The sequence below is a fragment of the Periplaneta americana genome, chromosome 15 (genome assembly GCF_040183065.1).
Source record: "Periplaneta americana isolate PAMFEO1 chromosome 15, P.americana_PAMFEO1_priV1, whole genome shotgun sequence".
Lineage (NCBI taxonomy): Eukaryota > Metazoa > Arthropoda > Insecta > Blattodea > Blattidae > Periplaneta > Periplaneta americana.
Window position 1 is genome coordinate 163,244,288 of NC_091131.1, and position 13,699 is coordinate 163,257,986.

The window sequence follows — 13,699 nt, forward strand, 5'->3', positions numbered from 1 at the left end:
CTCCTCCATATCCACATTTCAAATGCTTCTAGTCACATCTCTTCTCTTCGTTGTAATGTCTATGTTTCTGCCCCATACAATGCTACACTCCACACAAAGCACTTCACTAGTCTCTTCATCTAGAAGTCAGCAGAAGATGCTTCTTTTTCTATTAAGTGGTTAGGTACAGTTTACAGCAGTAAAATTTTGGAAATATTCAACATTTTTTTTTCTCCACTACCATATCTTGTACAAAATGAAAATTAGTATGTATAAAACACTGATATTGTGCTATATATATATATATATAACTTTTTTAAGATTAAAAAAAATTTAATTTCTTTTTTTTTTTTTTATTCAGTTCACTGTGCAGTGATGAAGCGTTTCCCACATAACTCAAGAAGTATAACATTCTGTGATGAAATTTTTTATGTGTATTTATGCATGTCATATCTACAATATGATACAAGATCACTTCTCTCCCTTTGATAGATTATCTGATAAAAAAATTTATTCATTTTAAAAATGTTCAATATCAGTATTTTCTTCTAACAAAAAATAAAAAAAAAATATATTATTTATTAAGGAATGTAGTTGAAAGAGCATGATATTGTAAACATGAGTTTCAGCAATAAAATAAAAGCGAGAGAATATGAAAAGGTTAAAAAGTTTATGAGTTATGAGGGAAATGCTTCGTCACTGCACAGTGAACTGCCAACATTTTGAATTTTTAAAATATATATATATATATATATATATATATATATATATATATATATATATATATTTAAATTGTAAAAGTATTTTTTTTCATATAGCAGAAGGACAGTATTTTACACGTACCAATTTTCATTATTGTACAAGATACAGTAATGGAGGAAAAAATGTTGAGTATTTCCAAAAATTTTACTGCTGTAAGCTGTACCTAACCCTTTAAAAGCTTTCTTTGCCATTGCTATCCTTCTGACTTCCTGGCAGCAGCTCATGTTACTGTTTGTAGTACACCCCAAGTATTTGAAGCTGTCCACTTGCTCTACTGCCTCATTTAGAATTCGCAAGTTTACCTTCTTTACTTTTATTCCTATGACCATGGTCTTCGTTTTGTTGGCATTTATCTTCATTCCATACTGCTCACAGCTGTCACTTAGCTGTAGTTAGCAGAAGAATATCTTATGCACTTCATTCTTCTTCCTCCTATTATCACTCCTCCCATTATTTTAAGGACAATAGCAATGGCAAAGAAAGTTTTAATAGAAGAAGGAGCGTCTTCTGCTGATACTTATGGGTCAGATCTTCACCTACTATTCCCAGAACGTCCTCCTCAATAACCACTGCATGCAATTGAGGCCGATCTGACCCTGGCATGTAAGTGAGGCAACGAAAAATTATGAATATGATGCGCAGTATAGGTTTCCAATAATCTGGACGTATTTATATGTGACTAGAACCGGGACTACACCATAAAAAGTAATTAAATAATTCATTCATTCATTCACAGTTTTGATGTATTAAATATATTCGTAAGAACAGAGAGACGTTCAGTTTAAGGTATCGCGAAATTTTCCATTAGTATCTACCTCAACACTTATGAAAACTTGTGCTCCCTCACAAAACTGAATCTTGGATATGCGACTGCATATAATTCCAGAAATAAGAGCGGTAGGAATTAAACGAATGCAGTGAAAATTGTGACATTTAGTTTTTACTAACCGCTCTACAACAGATATTAAACGAGTAAAAATATTTAAAAAATAAGAATCATCTATTTACAAATAGTATTGTTTAGTGCTAAATATGTAAACAGACCGCTGTGAATCAAATAAAAATAATGAAAATCTTGGCGCGGACTACATTTCTACCACAGTATTACACTACATAGTATTTTAGGAATAGTAGTATAGATGCCATGTGCTATGGTATCTGGATAATTTTGGTTAAGAAAATTACGACAAATCTAATTTTCTACATTAATTTTCCCTTGAAAAACTTGTAGGCTTGATTTTTTAAATTGCGTCTCCCTCTTTTTAATAATATTTATTCACTTATTTAAAAGAAGACAAAATTTTATTTTAAATTGCCTTTCAAGTACCTAAATGAAAAAAGAAACAATATTTCGTGAAACTTCGATATCTCCACACACTACACACAGGAGAGAAAATGAGCTTTGTCACTGAAACCTTTTCACACAACATGGCCTCTTTTCACTTAGCTATCCCCTCATTTAACCCATCCAACTTGTAACGAAACGCAAGACATTGGAAAAGATTCTAAAACGGGCTCTCAAACGTTGTCGTAATAATAAAATTCAACATTAAAATGGGACACACTCACGGACAGAAGAACTCGAATTCGATTATGCGCAATGTACAAAACATATAGAGGTGAGACTGCCTGGAGAGAAATAAAAAATAGGTTGCAGAAGCCAAATTACTCTTCAAGGAACGTCCACTCATATAAATTGAGGGAAAGAAGACAGAGGACGGACACTGGAAAGTTTTCTTTTCTCAATCGTACTATCAGGGACTGGAATGCTCTACCTGCAGACTTACTAAAGGCTTTACCAATAACCAAATATGTATTTAAAAATAGGCTAAGGACTTTACTAATAGGCGGTAATACATTATGCAGATTATTTTGTGGTTTTACAAGTATAGTGAGTAAGCAGAGAAACATAGTGAATCTCCAGTGATTTATATTGGGTGTGCAGTGTATTGTAGTGAAAGTGCAGTGAGCTTAAAAGTAAATTCTGAGAGTTATAGTGGCAGAAAAATAGATTTATAGTGAATGGGTGTGAGTTATAGTGCTTGTAATGGGGTCTAGGCTAGCGATTTGAGGTTAATATAGTAAGTACAATTCTACGGAATAATAAGGGTGTAATTGATGTTCTGTTATTTGAAATGTTGTATCAGTGAAGAAGTGTATTGTGTCTGTGAAATGTGTTGTGACAGTGAAGTGTGGTTGCGTCAGTGAAGTTCTATAGTTTGCAGTGGTAGTGCAAAGTATTTGAACAGAGAAATGTTTTTGAAGCGTTAATGAACTCAGGATAGTGTCAGTAAAATGTGTCTTAGTTCCAGTGCAGTGAGTGAATTGGTAGCGAAATGAGTGTAGTGCTGAAAGGTACTTGTGCAAGTTTGAACATGTATCATATATACTCGTGGTTTAAATAGTAACTTAGGGTTAAATTAGACTTACTTTAATTAAGTTATATTAAGTGATTCATTTAATTTAGGATGCTCCTTGTTAATATTATTATATATTGCTATTATTATTTTATTATTAATATTATGACTGTATTTCATTATTATTGTAATTATTGAGTGTAATTAGTTACCACTGCCACCGGGTATTTACCCATTTGCAGTGTGAATAAATACATACAAATCAGACGTCAGATCCGCATGTGGTGTGGGGAGATATCAAAGATTGGCCCAATATTTTACTGTATTGACCCATTTTGAAAATATAAGTGGTTGAATTCTTAAATGGAATAATGTCTATGCTCAAATGTTTTTAGATGAAATGCAATATTAATAAAATATCTACCTTCTAACAAATAAAATAACCAGCGGCGCAGCTCAGTCGGCTGAGGTGCCTGCCTGCTCAACCGGAGTTGCGCTTGAGACTGGGTTCGATTCCCATTTGGGCTCATTACCTGGTTGAGTTTTTTCAACCGTAAGGCAAATTTCATGTAATCTATGACGAATTCTAGGCTTCATCTCGCCAAATACCGCGTCATTATTACCAACCCTGTCGACGATAAATAACCTACTACTTGATACAGCGTCAATAACCAAGTAAAAAAAATAAATAAATAAAAATTATAAAATTCAAGTAATCAACATAATATACTAAGCTTTAAAGATTTCCATCCATCTTAATTGTCGCACCTATGCGGGATGACGATCCAGAGTTCGAAACTAAGATTCTATGTGTAAGTTAAAACATGATTCAAATTACTGTATTCGTAAAACTTTCAACTGAGCAACGAAAATTGCAAGAGAGGGATTTTACGCTATTCTCTCCTTGCGTGGCCCTCGGTGATCCAGTAGATCAAGCCCGGCGAAGAGGAATGATTTTAAATGATAGAATTATTAACATACCCTCCTACGGGAGAGACGTAAATGTATGTCTCGTTACGTATATTTACGGCAACTAAAGAACTCTGCCCCTAACGCAGAATTCCAGGTAAAATTTGTTGGTCATCTCCCGACTACATTGCATTTCGACTCTCAGCAGCATGAAGGCTGCACTAAATAAATTAACCTACTACCATTTCTCTGTTCACTTCACTCTCCCCCCTCCCACCTTATCCAGTATTTTGCTCCGTACAAGACAACTTCCATTAAGCTGTATCGGCTTTTGTTGTAATTGCAATACGTTATGTAGTCTTTGCACAGTAACAAAAAAAAAAAGTATTTCATTTATGCGATATTTTGTTAACCTAATATCGTCTGCTTACAAGCAAAACACATTCAGTCAAAAATATTACCTCTGTGATAAAGGCGTTTTGAAAGGACATTGCACATGTCGTCGATTTACAATAAAACACATTAAGTCAAAAGGCGTTTTGAATGGACATTGCACATATCGTCGATTTACAAATAAAACACATTAAGTCAAAAATATTACCTCTGAGATAAAGGCGTTTTGAAAGAAAATATTACCTCTGAGATAAAGGCGTTTTGAAAGGACATTGCATATATCGTCGATTTACAAATAAAACACATTAAGTCAAAGATATTACCTCCGAGATAAAGGCGTTTTGAAAGACAATATTACCTCTGAGATAAAGACGTTTTGAAAGAACATTGCACATATCGTCGATTTACAATAAAACACATTAAGTCAAAAGGCGTTTTGAATGGACATTGCACATATCGTCGATTTACAAATAAAACACATTAAGTCAAAAATATTATCTCTGAGATAAAGGCGTTTTGTAAGAAAATATTACCTCTGAGATAAAGGCGTTTTCAAAGGACAATACACATATCGTCGATTTACAAATAAAACACATCAAGTAAAAAATATTACCTCCAAGATAAAGGTGTTTTGAAAGAAAATATTACCTCTGAGATAAAGGCGTTTTGAAAGGAAATATTACGTCTGAGATAAAGGCGTTTTGAAAGGACATTGCATATATCGTCGATTTACAAATAAAACACATTAAGTCAAAGATATTACCTCCGAGATAAAGGCGTTTTGAAAGACAATATTACCTCTGAGATAAAGACGTTTTGAAAGAACATTGCACATATCGTCGATTTACAATAAAACACATTAAGTCAAAAGGCGTTTTGAATGGACATTGCACATATCGTCGATTTACAAATAAAACACATTAAGTCAAAAATATTATCTCTGAGATAAAGGCGTTTTGTAAGAAAATATTACCTCTGAGATAAAGGCGTTTTCAAAGGACAATACACATATCGTCGATTTACAAATAAAACACATCAAGTAAAAAATATTACCTCCGAGATAAAGGTGTTTTGAAAGAAAATATTACCTCTGAGATAAAGGCGTTTTGAAAGGACATTGCATATATCGTCGATTTACAAATAAAACACATTAAGTCAAAAATATTACCTCCGAGATAAAGGCGTTTTGATAGACAATATTACCTCTGAGATAAGGGCGTTTTGAAAGGACATTGCATATATCGTCGATTTACAAATAAAACACATTAAGTCAAAAATATTACCTCTGAGATAAAGGCGTTTTGAAAGGACATTGCACATATCGTCGATTTACAATAAAACACATTAAGTCAAAAATAATACCTCTGAGATAAAAGCGTTTTGAAAGACAATATTACCTCTGAGATAAGGGCGTTTTGAAAGGACATTGCATATATCGTCGATTTACAAATAAAACACATTAAGTCAAAAATATTACCTCTGAGATAAAGGCGTTTTGAAAGGACATTGCACATATCGTCGATTTACAATAAAACACATTAAGTCAAAAATAATACCTCTGAGATAAAAGCGTTTTGAAAGACAATATTACCTCTGAGATAAGGGCGTTTTGAAAGGACATTGCACATATCGTCGATTTACAAATAAAACACATTAAGTCAAAAATATTACCTCCGAGATAAAGGCGTTTTGATAGACAATATTACCTCTGAGATAAGGGCGTTTTGAAAGGACATTGCATATATCGTCGATTTACAAATAAAACACATTAAGTCAAAAATATTACCTCTGAGATAAAGGCGTTTTGAAAGGACATTGCACATATCGTCGATTTACAATAAAACACATTAAGTCAAAAATAATACCTCTGAGATAAAAGCGTTTTGAAAGACAATATTACCTCTGAGATAAGGGCGTTTTGAAAGGACATTGCATATATCGTCGATTTACAAATAAAACACATTAAGTCAAAAATATTACCTCCGAGATAAAGGCGTTTTGATAGACAATATTACCTCTGAGATAAGGGCGTTTTGAAAGGACATTGCATAAATCGTCGATTTACAAATAAAACACATTAAGTCAAAAATATTACCTCTGAGATAAAGGTGTTTTGAAAGAAAATATTACCTCTGAGATAAAGGCGTTTTGAAAGGACATTGCACATATCGTCTATTTACAAATAAACACATTAAAGTCAAAAATATTACTTCTGAGAGAACGGCGTTTTGAAAGACAATATTAGCTCTGAGATAAAGGCGTTTTGAAAGCTCTTAACAAAACTGAATCCTCAAAATATTTTAGTGAGTTGTTTCTCTTTAACTATATTTAATTTTCCAATTCTAAGTTTACACACATACATTTTATACGAGTACATTAATAATAATAATAATAATAATAATAATAATAATAATAATAATGATTTATTTAACCTGGCAGAGTTAAGGCCATACGGCCTTCTCTAACACTCAACCAGGAACATTACGCTGTTCTGTTTGTAAATCGACGATAACTAATGTGCAATGTCCTTTCAAAACGTGTAAAAGGCATTGGGTGTGTTCATTATTGTGTGACCATTCAAAATTATAACGCTCTTACGGCATTATTTGGCTCATAAATCGTTGAGCGATTTCCTTGCTGTAATTTGCTTAATTCCCTCCGATGCTATCAGCTGCAGTATCCTTCCTTGTCACAGATGTGCCGTAATATGGAACACAAATATATCGCGAATATTTGAATCGAGTGAAATCTTATAGTTCTCATTTATGGATATATAATAGGTACACACACAGCCGAAGAAAATATCTCGTTCTGTATTCATGCTTTCCCAATTAATCTTATTTATTTTTAGAATCACATTGAAAGTATGACACAACCGTCATAATCGATAATTTACCATCTCGAAATTGTGTGCAGTGCACTGTTATGCATAAAACATCAACTTTTACTAAACACTGATATATTATACGGTTATTTACATACTGATATGTGTTTGATTTAATTACCAATCCCATTCCCATTATTGCCTCTTCGATTTATATTTTACACTACGTAATATTTGATATAGTAGGTCTACTATTTCTATTACTGAAGTCCAGACGCCCATTTGTTATTTTTCAATCAGAAATTTGTTCATATTATTTATTAGGTTCTTTATGATTGATTATTTCACACATTATAGGATATCAATTCTGAACGTTTTTCTTCCGATGTCCCTTTTTCACAGTTGTGTTTAGTTGCTCAATATATCATTCCTGATTGTATTTCAACATGAAACTGCACTCGGAAACTGTCAGTGAAATGTGATACGTTTTAATAAACTAACGAAAATGCAGTATGTTAAACACTGGCACTTCATTTTACGCAAGCTAGCAAACGGATTTTCGCAGACATATATTTCAGTGGTTCACTCACAATTACAAGGCTAGTAAATGTTTTACACTCACACATAAAAGACACTGTCCACTACTAATGTCACTTACCGTGTAAACTGAATGTTTTTTACTCGATGACGCCCTCCGTCTCGTCGCGGGCGCCGTCTCAAACACAACTGATCCGGCTACACTTCATGATCTGGGGCGACGCTTGAACAACGGACTGGGATTCCGACGCAGGCGCATTTCGTCTCGCGTCCTCTACGCATCCCGACGAATAATATTGTGGTTATAAGTAACGGGTCATTACAGACCGGGGACATGCCCTAACCTAATGGCATCTTCTACTACAAATACTTCATGAACTCATGTTGGTCATGATGATATTTCTAACTTCAAAGTAAGACAATATAATATGTGGTTTAAGTTATAATTCAATAGATTCCGAACGTCTATTAATCTACAGTGAGTAACAAAAATATTCGAACGTCCGTCAACTAACAATTCAATGACATACATTTACACATCTATATATATAATTTGAACTGGTAATGGAAATTGCGGGAAAACGGCTGAACGGATTTTAATAAATGACCCCTCTTTTTGAAGCATGGAACTCAAAGTTTTTCGGAAAAATAGTAGTTTTCAGTGAAATGTCAATTTTTAAACATAATTATCCTATTTTCCAAAATCCATCTGTTGTCAGTTTTGAGAACTAGCTAATAGCATTCACGGCCGACTTGATATTCCCTTTGCTTTTTTGTAAAGGAGAAGCGAAGCGAGCATCAAATCGGCCGTGTTGCATTTCAGAATAAAACAAAACACATACTACAGTAAACAATATTATACGAAGGCCGTGATCTGCATGAATGCTGACATATTTAGAGCTCAAATTAAATTGGTTATTAAAAACTTAACTTACTAAAAATAACTTACAGGTTCGATTCTGTGGTGTGCAATTTTCTGGGTACAGCTGTGTATTGGATGTTAAAAACTACAAAACTTGAGGTGGTTTGATGACATTATTACCATTAGAAATGAAATATTATTGTAGTTAATGCTATGATGTGACTATTTTTCATTAATTATGCATATTAATGCTATATTGATGATATGAAAGTGAAACGTTTTGGGGTTATATAAGTAGATGTAGAGAATAACTTAAATTAGATTTTGATTTCTATATTTTACTGAGTGGCGGCTATATAGTATATATAATATATATTACTGAAAGCTATAAAACTTACGTAAGATAATATTATTAAAAATCAAATATTTTTATAACTATTAGTCAAGTGGGGTTGTGTCTTTTTCATATATTTAATGGCGGTGTGGTGTAGATATTTATATGCGTGGTTCTCTTCAGTATTGGCTAGAGAGAGTGTATCTTTCATTATTATGGAAGGAAATAACTTTCAGAATGTCTGGCATTCTTCATTGAAAATAAATCTGAAAAATGTTTATTTGAAAGTCTAATGAACTTAGTTTGCAGCATTTGCTACACAAGCCACTAGTAAATATATAAAAATAAGCTTTTCTTATTTTTTTCCTAAAAGTATCCCATTCCATATAAACATTTTCAACATAATTCCAATTAACTTAATTTTCTTCTAATTATTAAAACATAAAGGAAAACATTTGATTTCTAATACTAACAAAAATATTCGGACACTTTTTGAAAACAAATAATATTATTCCAGCTCATTATTAATACCTTGTAGGACCACCCTCCTGTTTAATAACCTCTTTCAGACGGCATGGCATGCTAAGTACTAATTTTTTTGTTATGTCTATAGGAATTTTCTCCCATTCTTCTTGAAGTCTTGCTTTTAGCTCTTCTTTAGAAGAAACAGACCTTGATCCAACCGTCCTGTCAAGTTCTTCCCATAAATGTTCAATAGGGTTCAAATCCGACGATTGTGGAGGAGGATGAAGCACTTTAGGGCATTTGTAGAGCAGAAATTCTTGTACAATATAGGAGTTATGCTTGGGATCGTTGTTCTGGTAAAACATAAACTCCTTTTCAATCCCAAGCTTTTCTTTACTTTTCACTAAATTATGTTGCAGGAGGTGTAGATAGTCTTCCTTCTTCATGAGATCCTCGATGAACACCAATTCACCAACCCCAGAAGTTGACATGCACCCCCTTATCATCACATTTCCTCTACCGTGTTTAACAGTAGCTCGCAAATTCTTGGTTTTCATTTCCTCCTTAGGCTTTCTCCACACCATTTGTCTACCATCGCTGCCAAAAACATTGAATTTTCTCTCATCAGAAAAAAGAGCCTTTTCCCACCAACCTTCGCCTTTATTTTCACATTCCTTAGCAAACTGAAGTCGCTTACGTCTGTTCCTTTCACAAACATAAGGCTTTTTTCGTGCTATTCTTCCGTTGTAGCCCCGTTTATGTATTGCCCTCTTAATCGTTTGGGGATGTACTTTTTTACCCGTAGCCGATTCAATTTCAGAAGCTAACGTCGGGGCACTTATACGAGGGTTCTTTTTAATCTGTCTGATAATAAGAGATTCTTCTCTGTCTGTGAGGACTTTTCGGCGACCTGTTTGCTTTCTCAGCTCTATTCTGTCCCCGTTTTTATATTTGAGAATTATGTCAGACACTGTACTTCTCTCCATCTGAAGTAAATCTGCAATGTTTCGAATGGTTTTCCCTTTTTCGTGATGGAATGTCACTAACTGCCTCTGATTAAATGTTGTTTACTTACCTTTACGCCCCATTTTGTGTTCCGTCTTGCTGAAACGACAGCACAAGTAGGACTAAGTACTCTCGCATATTATTGAAACTCGGTACCTCCACCTACTTTATAATGTAAGTGATCAATAGGGGTGTGCAGAATAGGACCAACAGGACTGTCCGAATATTTTTGTTACGGAGTAAATTGTATATTTGTTTATTTTTATATAAATATATTAACATACTGTAAATTTTGATACTGAACAACAATGTAATTTTATTATCTCAACAATAACTCTTCACTCTCTACAATTTAATTTCACTCCCGTCAACAATGGGATTTGCTCTCCGCACAGCAACACAGCGTTCGTTATTGCACTCCACAGACGACAATGACAATTTACTTGGACTATTACGAACAACAATGAAATGTTAATCTTAACTAATATTCACAAAGCACTATTTACAACACAGAACTGTCAGTTCTCAGTTCACAGCTCGTTTGTCTTGGCTAGTTCTTCTAGCTCAGTCACTCGCGTTCACAGAATCTCGAAACCCAGACCTTCAGAGACGATCCGCTGAACTTCGAACTCAGGTCCCCCAACTGCGGTCCACTGCACTCGAACTCCGGGCTTCAGGCTCCACAGTTACGGACACAACTCAAGTCGCGCTCTGGTCTCGAAGCTGGCTTCACTGCTACACAAGACTAACTCGCTTACTGTCCAGATCTGCCTGTAACAACACTGGCTTACTGACGGGCTGACTGACTTGCATCTTCTATTTTATAACCAAACTATAGTTTCTGAAGAGTTCGCGAAAGATTCCACTCTCGACGGACTTCTGGACGATTCGGGAGGGTCCGTCCCCCCTTCACTCCGCACGTAGCAGTTTGCTTCCTTCCCCTGCCGCGTCGCCGTAGTGCACCGCCCCTCTACCCTCTCAGCATCCAGACGCTCCCCTCGCCGCCACACCTAAGCCACCAACGTTTCGTCTGCCGCGCGCCCTGTCGTACACGCGTTCGAACCCCGGTGCAGCTGTCATAATACCATTTCATTAGCAAGCTCTTTTTATGTCCATATTATGCAGATTGGTTTATTTGACGTAACCGTAAGCGTAATTTCTGCGTTTTTGCAAACATGTTTAGTAACATACACACAAACATTTGGAATATTAAGTGTCCGAATAATTCTGTTATTCACTGTATGTAAGACAATACCAGAAGAAATCCAAACAGCATAGGCTACTTCAATAACATATTAAAATAATTTAATTTTTCATATAAGGTTTGACAAGGGTTTCTATAAAGGTGTACCATTTCGTACAAAAACATTTACTATACTTAAAATACATTAACGTAACTATATGTTGTTATAATAGGAGACAGAGGGGTGTCGTTTAAATTTTTGCATAGAGGGAGAAGAATTTTTAAGATCGAAATTATAGGGTCTGTCGCGTGGCATACTCCCTTCCTATTTCTTTTGAAATAAATTATTTTCAATACCGTAAATTAGGATAAACTTGACCATAAAAATTGAAACCATACCAGAAGCACTGGACATATTTTTATTAGACTTCATTACTTTTGTCCATTTCTTAAGCGTTCTTTTTTATTTTATGCAATAAATAGGGCTGATATCAGCGTTTTATTATTTTATGCAATAAATAGGGCTGATATCAGCGTTTTATTATTTTATTTCATGCTCAAGTTTACACCGCTTTAAAGTATATTTCCAGTTTCTACACATAGGCCTTCTTTCTTACTTACATGATACGTAATTCACAAGCACTTGCAATTAATATGACGTTTGTACGAACAAATGAACACATAACATTATTTATAAGGAAATTTTAAATTAATTTAGCAAAAAATGTTATACTTTTATATTCAATAATATTAAGTAATCTTTATATAAAACAACGAGTCAAAATCAGGACAGGAAAAGAAATGTCAAAGGGACGTGAAGTATAGAGAGAAGTACGACAAGGATTCCCTTAATCACTCACCCGAGTCATGTCAATTGATGCCCATGGGAACAAGCGCGCGCTTTAGAGCTCAGGAGAGCCTGAGCGCTTTACAGCGAAAAGGAAAACCACTGACGAAAGAGGTAGTATGCCGCTTGGTCGAGCTATATTCAGGGATGACCAGCACTGCTTCAAAGGATAAAGGGAAGAGAACTTATTAGAACTGTATCCATGTTAATTTTTAGATTTTAGCCGAATTGTTCTTCTGGGAGAAGTGGTTCTATCAGAGTAATCAGACGGATAGAACCACTTCTCCCAGAAGAACAATTCGGCTTTAGACCGAAGAGATCGACCCTGATGGCTGTGAGCAATCTTCTGCAGGAAATACAGAATGCAATTACAGAAAAGCAGATGAAGTTATATGTTCTGTTTATCGATTATCAGAAGGCGTTCGACTCCGTGAATCGGCAACTACTTGTGACAAAACTAGAGGATATGCTTGGACGATCAACCCTAACAAGACTCATTGGAAATATAATGGCAGAAAATTACATCCAGATAAACAATAGTGTGGGCGAATCAAACTGGATCAGTCAAAAAAACGGCGTATTCCAGGGCGATCCTATGAGTCCAATACTGTTCAATATACTAACGCACGACGTGGGAATGGCAATAAAAGCAAACACCAAATCGAGTATATACATATACGCTGATGACATGGCACTAGCGTCAGAGAATGTTGAGGACCTCCAGAAAGCCACGGACATACTAGGGAAGTGGGCGGCAGAAAATGAAATGAAGATAAATGAAGATAAGACCGATCTTGTAGTATTTAGAAGGGGAGGAAGAGTTACGGAGAGAGAGAGAATAATGTGTAATGGGAAAATAGTCAACCGAAAGAGTACCTTCAAATATTTGGGAGTAACAATACAAACAACAGGGACGACATTCGCTGTGCACTTAAAAGAGAAACAAATAGCCGCAATAAGGAGCATCAACAGTATTGGAAATCTCTCAGATATGTCCATGAGCTCAGCGAAGCTAAAATCTGGCCTACCTGCACATACGGTCTGGAAATGATATGGGAATATCTAAGCGAAAAACAAATGAGAGATCTGGAAAGTATAAAATCAAGATACTTGAAGAGGGCACTCTTGACTCTCCAAATACTCATTGTCAAGGTACGCATACGAGTTAGCACGGGAAACTTTCTTTCTGGACGACTTAAGACTGAGGATGCTACTATCAGCCACGGAGAGCTACAAGAAAGT

At 35.0% G+C, this 13,699-nt stretch overlaps 1 protein-coding gene across 4 annotated transcripts in view; it reads right to left on the reverse strand.

Moving 5' to 3' along the window:
* Positions 1–7,965, reverse strand: part of wry (weary) — a 1,511,805-nt gene extending 1,503,840 nt beyond the window's left edge. For 3 of the 4 annotated variants that reach the window (XM_069848455.1, XM_069848453.1, XM_069848456.1), the window contains exon 1: positions 7,883–7,965. The gene's annotated coding sequence lies outside the window, so the exon portion shown is untranslated. The remainder of the gene's footprint in view (positions 1–7,882) is intronic. The other variant, XM_069848454.1, reaches the window with a different exon arrangement.
* Positions 7,966–13,699: the final 5,734 nt, after the last annotated feature.